We start from the raw sequence: 16184 nt of genomic DNA, 5'->3' as shown, positions 1-16184 counted from the left end.
TTAAATCTACCTATTGATACCAACTTGACGACTTCCAACAATATGCATCAGGGTACGTGTCGTGCATGAATAAACTTTGACATCAACTTGGGTCACTGGGCATGAGCAACAGCGCATATGCCGCATTTCAATGAACCTCTTTGATGCCAACTTGAGTCACAGGGTATGTACCACTGTGTATGTGCCGCTTTTCAATCTACCTATTGATACCAACTTGACCACTTCCAACGAGACCAGCAGGGTACGTGTCGAACGTGAATCAACTTTGACATCAACTTGGGTCACTGGGCATGAGCAACAGTGCATATGCCGCACTTCAATGAGCCTCTTTGATGCCAGCTTGAGTCACTGGTTATGTAGGACTGTGTATGTGCCGCTTTGCAATCTACATATTGATACCAACTTGACCACTTCCAACGAGATGCAGCAGGGTACGTGTCGAGCATGAATGAACTTTGACAACAACTTGGGTCACTGGGTATGAGCAACATCACATAGGCTGCACTTCAATCAGCCTCTTTGATGCCAGCTTGAGTCACTGGGTATAAAGCACTGGTATGGGCCGATTTTAAATCTACATATTGTTACCAATTTGACCACTTCCAACGATATGCAGCAGGGTTTCTGTCGAGCTTGTATGAACTTTGACATCTTGGGTCACTGGGTATGTGCAACAGCGCATATGCCGCACTTCAATGAACCTCTTTGATGCCAACTTAAGTCAATGGGTAGGTAGCACTGTGTATGTGCTACTTTTCAATGTACCAATTGATACCAACTTGACCACTTCCAACGATATGCAGCAGGGTATGTGTCGAACCTGAATCAACTTTGACATCAACTTGGGTCACTGGGCATGAGCAACGGCGCATATGCCGCACTTCAATGAGCCTCTTTGATGCCAGCTTGAGTCACTGGGTATGTGGTACTGCATATGTGGAGCTTTTCAATGTACCTATTGATACCAATTGACCGCTTCTAACGATATGCAGTGGGGTATGTGTCGAACCTGAATCAACTTTGACATCAACTTGGGTCACTGGGCGTGAGCAACAGCACATAGGCCTTACTTCAATGAGGCTCTTTGATGCCAGTTGAGTCACTGGGTATGTAGGACTGTGTATGTGCCGCCTTTAAATCTACCTATTGATACCAACTTGACGACTTCCAACAATATGCAGCAGGGTACGTGTCGTGCATGTATAAACTTTGACATCAACTTGGGTCACTGGGCATGAGCAACAGCGCATATGCCGCATTTCAATGAACCTCTTTGATGCCAACTTGAGTGACTGGCTATGTAGCACTGTGTATGTGCCACCTTTCAATGTACCAATTGATACCAACTTGACCACTTCCAACAATATGCGGCAGGGTATGTGTCGAGCTGTATGAACTTTGACACCTTGGCTGACTTGGTATGCACTCTAAAAACTAGGGAGAGTATCGCAGGAGTGAAGGGGCCGATTTACTCTTCAATGCATTGTTTTACTCTCGCAAAATGACGGGGAGAGTGAAATGCATTGTTCACTCTATCCGCATCGAGAGAGTGAAATGTTATTTATACTCTGCCCGTCTGAGAGAGAGTAGAATGCCCGTTCCACTCTCGCGGCAACAGAGAGCAAAACGTAGTATATACTGCTGCTTAAACTGCATGAGGCTGGTTGGGAACATGGCGATGTATCGCTCACGCAGGTTACAGTGGCTAGAATAGGGAAGTGTGACGAAGGCCCCGCCGCTCGCGTGCGCGTTTCAAATGCAGCCGCAAGGCGGCGCTGACGCTTGTATTCACGTCGTGCGACCAGGCCCGACGATCGACTAGCCGGATAAGCGCCCCGATTCGCGATGCGAATTTCCTTTTCTTTACCTCAAATGGCACATCTTGCTCAGCCACTCGTGTTCGCGAAGATCGCAGCAACATTATAGCGACATATGCGCCCTATAAATTCGCGTACAACATGTAATTTGCTTGCGAGATCTAGGCCGTCTTGGCATGTTTACCTCGGAGGCCGCGCGGACACGCCTCGAGTTTTGCTTCACTGCGGTCTTACTTTACGCGCCAAATTACTGTCTATAAACGCACGCTTGAACGAAAACAACTGTTCTTGCTTGCAAAGATGAATTGAGTCCGAGTTGTTCGTTAAAGAAAGATGCAATCGGATTTCACTTAAATATATGTAACTGCCCTTAATTGGCATGCACCGATGATTACGTTACATAAAAGTTGCCTTGGCTCGCTCAATATTTTCACGTTTGCAAGATTTCTTGAAAACTCGTATGTTATAAGCAAAATATGGTGCAATTATTGATCATTTTTGCAGCTTCAAAGCACTGCATGATTGCTGTCTTCTGTTTGGGTGGGAGCTTCTCGATCTTCTTCTTCGGTGCATTTTCTTCAATCGCGTGATTTGCCTGTTTTTGCTGCGCGAGAGCCTCGTCCAAGCTTTTCGCTTTGGCTCTTAGGCGGCGCGCCGTAGCTTGGGTCCTTGCCTATAGCTTCCTGGCGTAATTTTCCTTACGCTTTAGCTGCCTAGGTCGACACCTCTGGTTGAGCAATAGCCTTCTGAGGTACTTGGAGGTGATGCAGCACTTCTCAGGGCCACTTACAAGCCCCTTGCACTTCGTGGGGTAGAGGCTTTCATACCAGCTTGTCATGTTGGGGCTGCGCGCAAGAGGGAACTCCACCGACCGCGCAGCGTCAGAACAAAGCTGCATGCTGTCAACAGCCTCTAGGAGGGATGGAGGATCGCAGTGCTCATCAAGTGAGAGCTCGACACCACGTACAAACACTTAGTGTTCGATCATGCTGTCCCCGCAACGAAACAGCACAAGCTTTTGGGCGTGAAGCACGCTCATGATTGGCCCCAGTATGCAGACGCTATATGCGACAAAAAGGGAAGTTTCAGAAAAAAAACGTGCTTACGCCACTGATCGGAAGGCACGATCACATTTTGGTAATCCAGAGTTGGCGGCAAGCGTGGGTGCTTCATCCGATGTGTCGGGTGAGGCCACGTCGATTTGCTATTTCTTTTTGTGGAGGTGCAAACTGTGGGTCCAACATTTCTTTCGGATTACTTTTCTTAGGCACTGGCTTGGAGATGTACTTGGGGACGTTTGGAAAGATCGTCAGTATCGCATCCGGCTGTAGCAATGGCCTGCTCCTTTCCAGGCGCACCAGCTCACCACTGATGATGTGTTCAAAGTGACGCGACACAAACTGCGGATCGAAATGCAGTTCGCACAAAGCGGTATTTCGTTCGAGTGGCTTGTCCACCCGAGGTATGTTGCGCTGCCGCTTTCGGTACGTCTCCTCGTCTTACGGTACCCCGAAGAGCGACTTCTTTTTGCACGATTTGTAACCAGTCGTGCAGACAGGCACAAAACAGCGACTTTGACGGCGGCTCATCCCTGAGCACTTGTCGGCACCGCACGAAACATTACTTCGCACGAGAATTTCCAACAGAAAGCGGGAGAAACTCGCGGACCAATTCGTATCGGGCGCGCAGCTTGACGTATAAACGAGTGCGAGCGCCCTTTGGCGGATGCATCACAAGCGGCGACGGTGGTTGCCATAGGAGCCGCCGGGCGGTAATCACACTTCCCTATTCTAGCCACTGTACGCAGGTAGAGCAAAGAGCGCATCGTTTTTCTTGTAAGAGAAGAGGCATCCAGCGCGCAAACTGGTGCGGAGATCAGCGCACTACTTTTTGTTTCGGAGTCGCCCCCACCGCGCGCCCGCACAACATCGCGGAACAGCACAGCGCCGGAGAAAGGCGATCCGTTCAGCGGGCAGGCCCGGGCAGGCGGCGCGCGCCAAGGCCATCCAAGAAAACTCTTGTGCCAGCCACGTTTCACCGCCGCGAAAAGAGGACAGTCGTTCATCGTTCGTTGGATTGAACAACAAATACTCCACGGTAAGTGATTTCTAACTTACGTGGCACATTCTGCGTATATGACATGCTATCGCCAGGCAGTGATCGCGTAGTTAAGCCTGTTAAGCCGCCGCGATTGCCAACGGACTAAAGGTATGCGTGCTGCGTCATTCGATGTCAATAGAGAAAGCCAGTCGTCACGATGACTGCATGTGATTTTATCACTTGCCGCAATCCGTGAGAGCTTTCAAAATCGCAAACGCTCAGTGAAGCACGGTGTGTTCAATAGTGAGACGCGGCGTCGCATAAAAAGGTTTCTTCACCAGCCCATGATTCCGTGCCAATGCCGAGCGTGCTTAGCGTGTGTTCTATGTGTTTGAATTTATTCAGTTTTGCAGTGTACGGTGTGCGGATCGCTGTTTAACTAAGGAGTTACATAACAAAAGGCGTCAGCTTGTTGGCGGCTTGCTTTCGTTATATTAAGGCGCGCGCTTGACTGTGTTTTGCCCATAGGTAATCTGCGGCCAGTGAAGTTACGTGCAGCGCTAGCGCCTGTTAGAAAGTTGCCGCAGGCATACAGCTGCACGCTGCGTGAGGTCAGTGTGGCGCGTAATGTTAAACTGCCTGAATACGCATGGGGAATTTTTGCTTTGCGCTGAATGAGACACCTTTTTTTGCCAATGTATTGGTGTGAATTTATGTCTGATTTTGTGTCTCGTGTTGCGGTTTCCGAGCACGGTGCGAATGTGAACAGGCGCGTTGTGTATGGACTCGGTGACTGGTCAAGCGGCGAGTTATGCACTGGAATCGAATACAGTGGCTACTGTTGTAGGATTACAGTGACAGGGACGTTCTACATTATTGCTATTGGCTCGGTCTCCACGTTTGTTGTTTTCGATATGCCTGTGCATTTCCTAGTATGAGTTGGCACTTAAAAATTATATCGTATGAACGGCTAAATCAACCTTCCTTTGTGGGATCCAAGCGTAAGCTGTGCATTTTGCTATTGCAGGGCAGATTGAAATGTATTTACCATCTTGTTATTTTTCGTGGAGAAATGAAGTATCAAAGTAAAATGTTACCTTGCAGTTTACCAGTCGTTTGTCATGCACAAACTATAAGTTGGTCTAATAAACTAATAACGTTGGTCGAACTGAAGCTTTTAAATGCCTTCAAGTATGTAAAATGCTAGATTTCAAACTGCAGCAAGAGTCGAGTCCGTCAAAAATGAACCCCACTGCGTACCTCACAAATGGAAATAAGTTCATGCTTTTAGAAAGCTTAGATACAGGCCGCAGTGAACTGTTTCTTGTCATTCTTGAAATGTGGGTAAGCTTGCCGTAAACAGGGCTTGCTACCCCTTCTTATAATCACACCGAGTAATATCCATTGAACTAGATGACCATATTGTCATGCCTACTGAAAATATGATCCTCAAATTATGGCTTGAGCAGTATCGTAACCAGAAGGGGGGGAGGGCACAGTGGGCGCGTGCCTAGGACGTGTCACAAGAGGTGTTTGTGACACATCTGAATTCGTCATACAGCTTTGCACTCTTTGCTTTTCGGCAGGTTACATAAAAACTACATGCTTCACTGTTCAGTTAAATGACTGCAAATTTGAGCACTTCATATCGTAATCAACTTCAAGTGCAACATAAGCAGAGCGTACAGAATTCGGTCTCATAAGTTTGACGGGTTTCTTTAAAGGTGGTTCACCTCCTTTTCATGTCATGTCGCGTCATTCTTCTAGCACCACATTTGCATTATTGTTGGCCACTTGTGTATGCCGAGTGTAGTCTTTATACATTTAACTCCACTAGCTATGTTCCCTTTACTTTGGCAGCTGATTTCTTTTGTTTTAGATAAGCCAAAGAGCCTAAATTCTCTTCAGGAATTATATTTATTCATAACGTTAGAAATGAGATGCAGACAATACCACCACTGCTCACTCCCCTAGAGGAGGGGATGCGTTTACGAAGTGTGCCAACGATGACCAATATTTTATTTTTCGGGATTTTTGTAACACTGGTGCTGGACTGAGTCCTAACGGCCAGTTTTCTTTTTTCTTTCCTTAAGTCAAAGAATTTAAAAGTGGTATTGAAGTTGACTATTACAGTCATTTACATGTTTCACTTGTATTACAGTACAAATACTTAGCGCTAAGGCTTCTTAGTGCCATGACATTTTTCCTTGACTGTTTTTAGATGGTTTCACAATATTTCCTCATGTTCATTTGCGCGCACATTGTTTTTCAGGCACCCGTTTTATAAAACTCAAGAAGGCAGCTGCAAGGAGAAAATGGTGTCAAGGAGCCAGCTCAGCACAACTCCACATGGTGCAGAGGAGCGTACTCCAAAGCATCAAAATGTGTTGCCATGCAATTTGGAAAATATTGTTTTACAAGCAAAAATTCCCACTCCTCTGATCAGATCATTAGAAGATGCATCTGTACGAAATGAACAAACTATCACGTGATGTCTTATGAGAAAGAAAATTATGCAATAGACAACAAGAATACCGCAACAGTTGTGAAATGCGTCAGTGCGCTGTGGCAATAGCTGTCTACGAAATACAGTCCGTGAGAAAGCGCGATGGCACGATCCCGACAGCACCAGGAAATTACTTGCATGAGGATGCCAAGAGTGAAGCCGAGCTTTCTGCCAAAAGACTACCAGCTTTGGATCCAACCGAATGGGAGCTATGATACGCCACAGTACTGCCTTCACTCCGAGCGGAGATAAGTGTTGGACAACCACGGCAAGATGCGCGTTTAGAAAAAAAGGGGGTGCAGCCCATGCATGAATAACTATGTGAAATATTATGACCAAAACTTGACGGTGCGGCTTTACACGAAAATATACAGCACATTTCTAAATATACTGTATACTCTCAGTCAGGAGCATCCATACGCTTCATAAGATGTTATCAAACGAGCTGCTGTCTTGAAAGTAAATTGCGAATGAAAAAACTTCCTGCGCAAATTACTTTATCAGCCTCATGCCTAGCAGCTCATCTGATAACCTACGGTATATAAGTACACGAGTTTAGTGCTCGAAATGCGTTTTCTGAGCAGTAATGTGGTGCATCTTTCTCTTCAATCGTAGTGCCAATACTTCGCGAGTTTGCGTATGTTTGTTGTTTGTTTGATTTTACATTGTGTACTTTCATTTTTTAAATGTTGCCAATTGAAAATAAAAAAAATATTTCTCACTGCATTAGCGATGAAATGTTAAAGAAAATGTTTCTGTATTATTGCAAGATGTGTTGTAAAGTTCATGAAAATCCGTGTAATCTGATTTTATGTGTATCTGTATGTTTTTCGAAATCTTATTCAGTTTGCCTTGTGACTGTTTGATCAATAAAAATGTTGACCTTTGAAGAAAAATATGTTTCATTCGAGTGACTCGGCGACTAAACATCAAATCCAATTCACCAAGCGTGAGTGCAGGAGCTCCTCATGAAGGAATCAAATATCCCCGACATGTAAGTGTTGTGAATCGCCTCTTATGTGACCATGGCACTGCATAGCGAGTGCTTTCACACAACTTGGAGGAGTACGAGCACTCTGTCTGAAGGAGTACAAACACTCTATTAGGAGGAGTACAAGCACTCTGTTTGGGGGAGTAGTATCACTCGGTTGGAGGGAGTACTAATACTCTTGTGGGGTGGAGTATTCGTACTCTGGAAGGAGTTCTAGCACTCTGTTGAGGAGGACTACTAATACTCTGTCCGGGGGAGTTGCTGTACTCTCTCCGAGATGGAGGCGTTTTACTCCTGAAAAGGGAGTGAAATATGGGACAAGCAGATACTCTCTCAAAGAGAGTTCCCAGAACTCTCTTTGTTTTTAGAGTGTGTGCAACAGCTCATATACCGCACTTCAGTGAACCTCTTTGATGCCAACTTGAGTCACTGGGTATGTGATACCGCGTATGTGCCGCTTTTCAATCTACCTATTGAAACCAACTTGACCACTTCCAACGAGATGCAGCAGGGTACGTGTCGAGCATGAATGAACTTTGACAACAACTTGGGTCACTGGGTATGAGCAACATCACATAGGCTGCACTTCAATCAGCCTCTTTGATGCCAGCTTAAGTCACTGGGTATGTACCAATTGATACCAACTTGACCACTTCCAACGATATGCGGCAGGGTATGTGTCGAGCGTGTATGAACTTTGACACCTTGGGTGACTTGGTATGTGCAACAGCTCGTATGCCGCACTTCAGTGAACCTCTTTGATGCCAACTTGAGTGACTGGGTATGTGGTACTGCATATGTGGAGCTTTTCAATGTACCTATTGATACCAATTGACCGCTTCCAACGATATGCAGTGGGGTATGTGTCGAACCTGAATCAACTTTGACATCAACTTGGGTCACTGGGCATGAGCAACGGCGCATATGCCGCACTTCAATGAGCCTCTTTGATGCCAGCTTGAGTCACTGGGTATGTGGTACTGCATATGTGGAGCTTTTCAATGTACCTATTGATACCAATTGACCGCTTCTAACGATATGCAGTGGGGTATGTGTCGAACCTGAATCAACTTTGACATCAACTTGGGTCACTGGGCGTGAGCAACAGCACATAGGCCTTACTTCAATGAGGCTCTTTGATGCCAGTTGAGTCACTGGGTATGTAGGACTGTGTATGTGCCGCCTTTAAATCTACCTATTGATACCAACTTGACGACTTCCAACAATATGCAGCAGGGTACGTGTCGTGCATGAATAAACTTTGACATCAACTTGGGTCACTGGGCATGAGCAACAGCGCATATGCCGACATTTCAATGAACCTCTTTGATGCCAACTTGAGTCACTGGGTATGTACCACTGTGTATGTGCCGCTTTTCAATCTACCTATTGATACCAACTTGACCACTTCCTACGATAGGCGGCAGGGTATGTGTGGAGCGTGTATGAACTTTGACACCTTGGGTGACTTGGTATGTGCAACAGCTCATATGCCGCACTTCAGTGAACCTCTTTGATGCCAACTTGAGTCACTGGGTATGTGGTACTGCATATGTGGAGCTTTTCAATATACCTATTGATACCAATTGACCGCTTCCAACGATATGCAGTGGGGTATGTGTCGAACCTGAATCAACTTTGACATCAACTTGGGTCACTGGGCGTGAGCAACAGCACATAGGCCGCACTTCAATGAGGCTCTTTGATGCCAGTTGAGTCACTGGGTATGTAGCACTATGTATGTGCCGCTTTTAAATCTACCTATTGATACCAACTTGACGACATCCAACGATATGCAGCAGGGTATGTGTCGAGCATGAATGAACTTTGACGTCAACATGGGTCACTGGGTATGTGCAACAGCGAATATGCCGCACTTCAATGAACCTCTTTGATGCCAACTTGAGTGACTGGCTATGTAGCACTGTGTATGTGCCACCTTTCAATGTACCAATTGATACCAACTTGACCACTTCCAACAATATGCGGCAGGGTATGTGTCGAGCTGTATGAACTTTGACACCTTGGCTGACTTGGTATGTGCAACAGCTCATATACCGCACTTCAGTGAACCTCTTTGATGCCAACTTGAGTCACTGGGTATGTGATACCGCGTATGTGCCGCTTTTCAATCTACCTATTGAAACCAACTTGACCACTTCCAACGAGATGCAGCAGGGTACGTGTCGAGCATGAATGAACTTTGACAACAACTTGGGTCACTGGGTATGAGCAACATCACATAGGCTGCACTTCAATCAGCCTCTTTGATGCCAGCTTAAGTCACTGGGTATGTACCAATTGATACCAACTTGACCACTTCCAACGATATGCGGCAGGGTATGTGTCGAGCGTGTATGAACTTTGACACCTTGGGTGACTTGGTATGTGCAACAGCTCGTATGCCGCACTTCAGTGAACCTCTTTGATGCCAACTTGAGTCACTGGGTATGTGGTACTGCATATGTGGAGCTTTTCAATGTACCTATTGATACCAATTGACCGCTTCCAACGATATGCAGTGGGGTATGTGTCGAACCTGAATCAACTTTGACATCAACTTGGGTCACTGGGCATGAGCAACGGCGCATATGCCGCACTTCAATGAGCCTCTTTGATGCCAGCTTGAGTCACTGGGTATGTGGTACTGCATATGTGGAGCTTTTCAATGTACCTATTGATACCAATTGACCGCTTCTAACGATATGCAGTGGGGTATGTGTCGAACCTGAATCAACTTTGACATCAACTTGGGTCACTGGGCGTGAGCAACAGCACATAGGCCTACTTCAATGAGGCTCTTTGATGCCAGTTGAGTCACTGGGTATGTAGGACTGTGTATGTGCCGCTTTAAATCTACCTATTGATACCAACTTGACGACTTCCAACAATATGCAGCAGGGTACGTGTCGTGCATGAATAAACTTTGACATCAACTTGGGTCACTGGGCATGAGCAACAGCGCATATGCCGCATTTCAATGAACCTCTTTGATGCCAACTTGAGTCACTGGGTATGTACCACTGTGTATGTGCCGCTTTTCAATCTACCTATTGATACCAACTTGACCACTTCCTACGATAGGCGGCAGGGTATGTGTGGAGCGTGTATGAACTTTGACACCTTGGGTGACTTGGTATGTGCAACAGCTCATATGCCGCACTTCAGTGAACCTCTTTGATGCCAACTTGAGTCACTGGGTATGTGGTACTGCATATGTGGAGCTTTTCAATGTACCTATTGATACCAATTGACCGCTTCCAACGATATGCAGCAGGGTATGTGTCGAACCTGAATGAACTTTGACACCTTGGGTGACTTGGTATGTGCAACAGCTCATATGCCGCACTTCAGTGAACCTCTTTGATGCCAACTTGAGTCACTGGGTATGTGGTACTGCATATGTGGAGCTTTTCAATATACCTATTGATACCAATTGACCGCTTCCAACGATATGCAGTGGGGTATGTGTCGAACCTGAATCAACTTTGACATCAACTTGGGTCACTGGGCGTGAGCAACAGCACATAGGCCGCACTTCAATGAGGCTCTTTGATGCCAGTTGAGTCACTGGGTATGTAGCACTATGTATGTGCCGCTTTTAAATCTACCTATTGATACCAACTTGACGACATCCAACGATATGCAGCAGGGTATGTGTCGAGCATGAATGAACTTTGACGTCAACATGGGTCACTGGGTATGTGCAACAGCGAATATGCCGCACTTCAATGAACCTCTTTGATGCCAACTTGAGTGACTGGCTATGTAGCACTGTGTATGTGCCACCTTTCAATGTACCAATTGATACCAACTTGACCACTTCCAACAATATGCGGCAGGGTATGTGTCGAGCTGTATGAACTTTGACACCTTGGCTGACTTGGTATGTGCAACAGCTCATATACCGCACTTCAGTGAACCTCTTTGATGCCAACTTGAGTCACTGGGTATGTGATACCGCGTATGTGCCGCTTTTCAATCTACCTATTGAAACCAACTTGACCACTTCCAACGAGATGCAGCAGGGTACGTGTCGAGCATGAATGAACTTTGACAACAACTTGGGTCACTGGGTATGAGCAACATCACATAGGCTGCACTTCAATCAGCCTCTTTGATGCCAGCTTAAGTCACTGGGTATGTACCAATTGATACCAACTTGACCACTTCCAACGATATGCGGCAGGGTATGTGTCGAGCGTGTATGAACTTTGACACCTTGGGTGACTTGGTATGTGCAACAGCTCGTATGCCGCACTTCAGTGAACCTCTTTGATGCCAACTTGAGTGCACTGGGTATGTGGTACTGCATATGTGGAGCTTTTCAATGTACCTATTGATACCAATTGACCGCTTCCAACGATATGCAGTGGGGTATGTGTCGAACCTGAATCAACTTTGACATCAACTTGGGTCACTGGGCATGAGCAACGGCGCATATGCCGCACTTCAATGAGCCTCTTTGATGCCAGCTTGAGTCACTGGGTATGTGGTACTGCATATGTGGAGCTTTTCAATGTACCTATTGATACCAATTGACCGCTTCTAACGATATGCAGTGGGGTATGTGTCGAACCTGAATCAACTTTGACATCAACTTGGGTCACTGGGCGTGAGCAACAGCACATAGGCCTTACTTCAATGAGGCTCTTTGATGCCAGTTGAGTCACTGGGTATGTAGGACTGTGTATGTGCCGCCTTTAAATCTACCTATTGATACCAACTTGACGACTTCCAACAATATGCAGCAGGGTACGTGTCGTGCATGAATAAACTTTGACATCAACTTGGGTCACTGGGCATGAGCAACAGCGCATATGCCGCATTTCAATGAACCTCTTTGATGCCAACTTGAGTCACTGGGTATGTACCACTGTGTATGTGCCGCTTTTCAATCTACCTATTGATACCAACTTGACCACTTCCTACGATAGGCGGCAGGGTATGTGTGGAGCGTGTATGAACTTTGACACCTTGGGTGACTTGGTATGTGCAACAGCTCATATGCCGCACTTCAGTGAACCTCTTTGATGCCAACTTGAGTCACTGGGTATGTGGTACTGCATATGTGGAGCTTTTCAATATACCTATTGATACCAATTGACCGCTTCCAACGATATGCAGTGGGGTATGTGTCGAACCTGAATCAACTTTGACATCAACTTGGGTCACTGGGCGTGAGCAACAGCACATAGGCCGCACTTCAATGAGGCTCTTTGATGCCAGTTGAGTCACTGGGTATGTAGCACTATGTATGTGCCGCTTTTAAATCTACCTATTGATACCAACTTGACGACATCCAACGATATGCAGCAGGGTATGTGTCGAGCATGAATGAACTTTGACGTCAACATGGGTCACTGGGTATGTGCAACAGCGAATATGCCGCACTTCAATGAACCTCTTTGATGCCAACTTGAGTGACTGGCTATGTAGCACTGTGTATGTGCCACCTTTCAATGTACCAATTGATACCAACTTGACCACTTCCAACAATATGCGGCAGGGTATGTGTCGAGCTGTATGAACTTTGACACCTTGGCTGACTTGGTATGTGCAACAGCTCATATACCGCACTTCAGTGAACCTCTTTGATGCCAACTTGAGTCACTGGGTATGTGATACCGCGTATGTGCCGCTTTTCAATCTACCTATTGAAACCAACTTGACCACTTCCAACGAGATGCAGCAGGGTACGTGTCGAGCATGAATGAACTTTGACAACAACTTGGGTCACTGGGTATGAGCAACATCACATAGGCTGCACTTCAATCAGCCTCTTTGATGCCAGCTTAAGTCACTGGGTATGTACCAATTGATACCAACTTGACCACTTCCAACGATATGCGGCAGGGTATGTGTCGAGCGTGTATGAACTTTGACACCTTGGGTGACTTGGTATGTGCAACAGCTCGTATGCCGCACTTCAGTGAACCTCTTTGATGCCAACTTGAGTCACTGGGTATGTGGTACTGCATATGTGGAGCTTTTCAATGTACCTATTGATACCAATTGACCGCTTCCAACGATATGCAGTGGGGTATGTGTCGAACCTGAATCAACTTTGACATCAACTTGGGTCACTGGGCATGAGCAACGGCGCATATGCCGCACTTCAATGAGCCTCTTTGATGCCAGCTTGAGTCACTGGGTATGTGGTACTGCATATGTGGAGCTTTTCAATGTACCTATTGATACCAATTGACCGCTTCTAACGATATGCAGTGGGGTATGTGTCGAACCTGAATCAACTTTGACATCAACTTGGGTCACTGGGCGTGAGCAACAGCACATAGGCCTTACTTCAATGAGGCTCTTTGATGCCAGTTGAGTCACTGGGTATGTAGGACTGTGTATGTGCCGCCTTTAAATCTACCTATTGATACCAACTTGACGACTTCCAACAATATGCAGCAGGGTACGTGTCGTGCATGAATAAACTTTGACATCAACTTGGGTCACTGGGCATGAGCAACAGCGCATATGCCGCATTTCAATGAACCTCTTTGATGCCAACTTGAGTCACTGGGTATGTACCACTGTGTATGTGCCGCTTTTCAATCTACCTATTGATACCAACTTGACCACTTCCTACGATAGGCGGCAGGGTATGTGTGGAGCGTGTATGAACTTTGACACCTTGGGTGACTTGGTATGTGCAACAGCTCATATGCCGCACTTCAGTGAACCTCTTTGATGCCAACTTGAGTCACTGGGTATGTGGTACTGCATATGTGGAGCTTTTCAATATACCTATTGATACCAATTGACCGCTTCCAACGATATGCAGTGGGGTATGTGTCGAACCTGAATCAACTTTGACATCAACTTGGGTCACTGGGCGTGAGCAACAGCACATAGGCCGCACTTCAATGAGGCTCTTTGATGCCAGTTGAGTCACTGGGTATGTAGCACTATGTATGTGCCGCTTTTAAATCTACCTATTGATACCAACTTGACGACATCCAACGATATGCAGCAGGGTATGTGTCGAGCATGAATGAACTTTGACGTCAACATGGGTCACTGGGTATGTGCAACAGCGAATATGCCGCACTTCAATGAACCTCTTTGATGCCAACTTGAGTGACTGGCTATGTAGCACTGTGTATGTGCCACCTTTCAATGTACCAATTGATACCAACTTGACCACTTCCAACAATATGCGGCAGGGTATGTGTCGAGCTGTATGAACTTTGACACCTTGGCTGACTTGGTATGTGCAACAGCTCATATACCGCACTTCAGTGAACCTCTTTGATGCCAACTTGAGTCACTGGGTATGTGATACCGCGTATGTGCCGCTTTTCAATCTACCTATTGAAACCAACTTGACCACTTCCAACGAGATGCAGCAGGGTACGTGTCGAGCATGAATGAACTTTGACAACAACTTGGGTCACTGGGTATGAGCAACATCACATAGGCTGCACTTCAATCAGCCTCTTTGATGCCAGCTTAAGTCACTGGGTATGTACCAATTGATACCAACTTGACCACTTCCAACGATATGCGGCAGGGTATGTGTCGAGCGTGTATGAACTTTGACACCTTGGGTGACTTGGTATGTGCAACAGCTCGTATGCCGCACTTCAGTGAACCTCTTTGATGCCAACTTGAGTCACTGGGTATGTGGTACTGCATATGTGGAGCTTTTCAATGTACCTATTGATACCAATTGACCGCTTCCAACGATATGCAGTGGGGTATGTGTCGAACCTGAATCAACTTTGACATCAACTTGGGTCACTGGGCATGAGCAACGGCGCATATGCCGCACTTCAATGAGCCTCTTTGATGCCAGCTTGAGTCACTGGGTATGTGGTACTGCATATGTGGAGCTTTTCAATGTACCTATTGATACCAATTGACCGCTTCTAACGATATGCAGTGGGGTATGTGTCGAACCTGAATCAACTTTGACATCAACTTGGGTCACTGGGCGTGAGCAACAGCACATAGGCCTACTTCAATGAGGCTCTTTGATGCCAGTTGAGTCACTGGGTATGTAGGACTGTGTATGTGCCGCTTTTAAATCTACCTATTGATACCAACTTGACGACATTCCAACGATATGCAGCAGGGTACTGTGTCGTGCATGAATGAACTTTGACGTCAACATTGGGTCACTGGGCATGTAGCAACAGCGCATATGCCGCACTTCAATGAACCTCTTTGATGCCAACTTGAGTGACTGGTATGTAGCCACTGTGTATGTGCCACTTTTCAATCTACCTAATTGATACCAACTTGACCACTTCCAACAATAGCGGCAGGGTATGTGTCGAGCTGTATGAACTTTGACACCTTGGGTGACTTGGTATGTGCAACAGCTCATATACCGCACTTCAGTGAACCTCTTTGATGCCAACTTGAGTCACTGGGTATGTGATACCGCGTATGTGCCGCTTTTCAATCTACCTATTGAAACCAACTTGACCACTTCCAACGAGATGCAGCAGGGTACGTGTCGAGCATGAATGAACTTTGACAACAACTTGGGTCACTGGGTATGAGCAACATCACATAGGCTGCACTTCAATCAGCCTCTTTGATGCCAGCTTAAGTCACTGGGTATGTACCAATTGATACCAACTTGACCACTTCCAACGATATGCGGCAGGGTATGTGTCGAGCGTGTATGAACTTTGACACCTTGGGTGACTTGGTATGTGCAACAGCTCGTATGCCGCACTTCAGTGAACCTCTTTGATGCCAACTTGAGTCACTGGGTATGTGGTACTGCATATGTGGAGCTTTTCAATGTACCTATTGATACCAATTGACCGCTTCCAACGATATGCAGTGGGGTATGTGTCGAACCTGA

General features: G+C 46.2%; 1 long non-coding RNA gene across 1 annotated transcript; it reads left to right on the top strand.

Annotated features, from left to right (window-relative positions):
* Positions 1 to 1643: 1643 nt before the first annotated feature.
* LOC125945485 (uncharacterized) lies at positions 1644 to 7665 on the top strand. Its single transcript, XR_007466922.1, has 3 exons — positions 1644 to 1695; positions 3625 to 3914; positions 6130 to 7665. It is a non-coding gene; the product is annotated as an uncharacterized LOC125945485 (long non-coding RNA).
* Positions 7666 to 16184: the final 8519 nt, after the last annotated feature.

This window comes from Dermacentor silvarum, chromosome 5, assembly GCF_013339745.2.
Source record: "Dermacentor silvarum isolate Dsil-2018 chromosome 5, BIME_Dsil_1.4, whole genome shotgun sequence".
Lineage (NCBI taxonomy): Eukaryota > Metazoa > Arthropoda > Arachnida > Ixodida > Ixodidae > Dermacentor > Dermacentor silvarum.
Note: the sequence above shows the minus strand (reverse complement) of the source record. Positions and strands in the feature narration are given on the sequence as shown.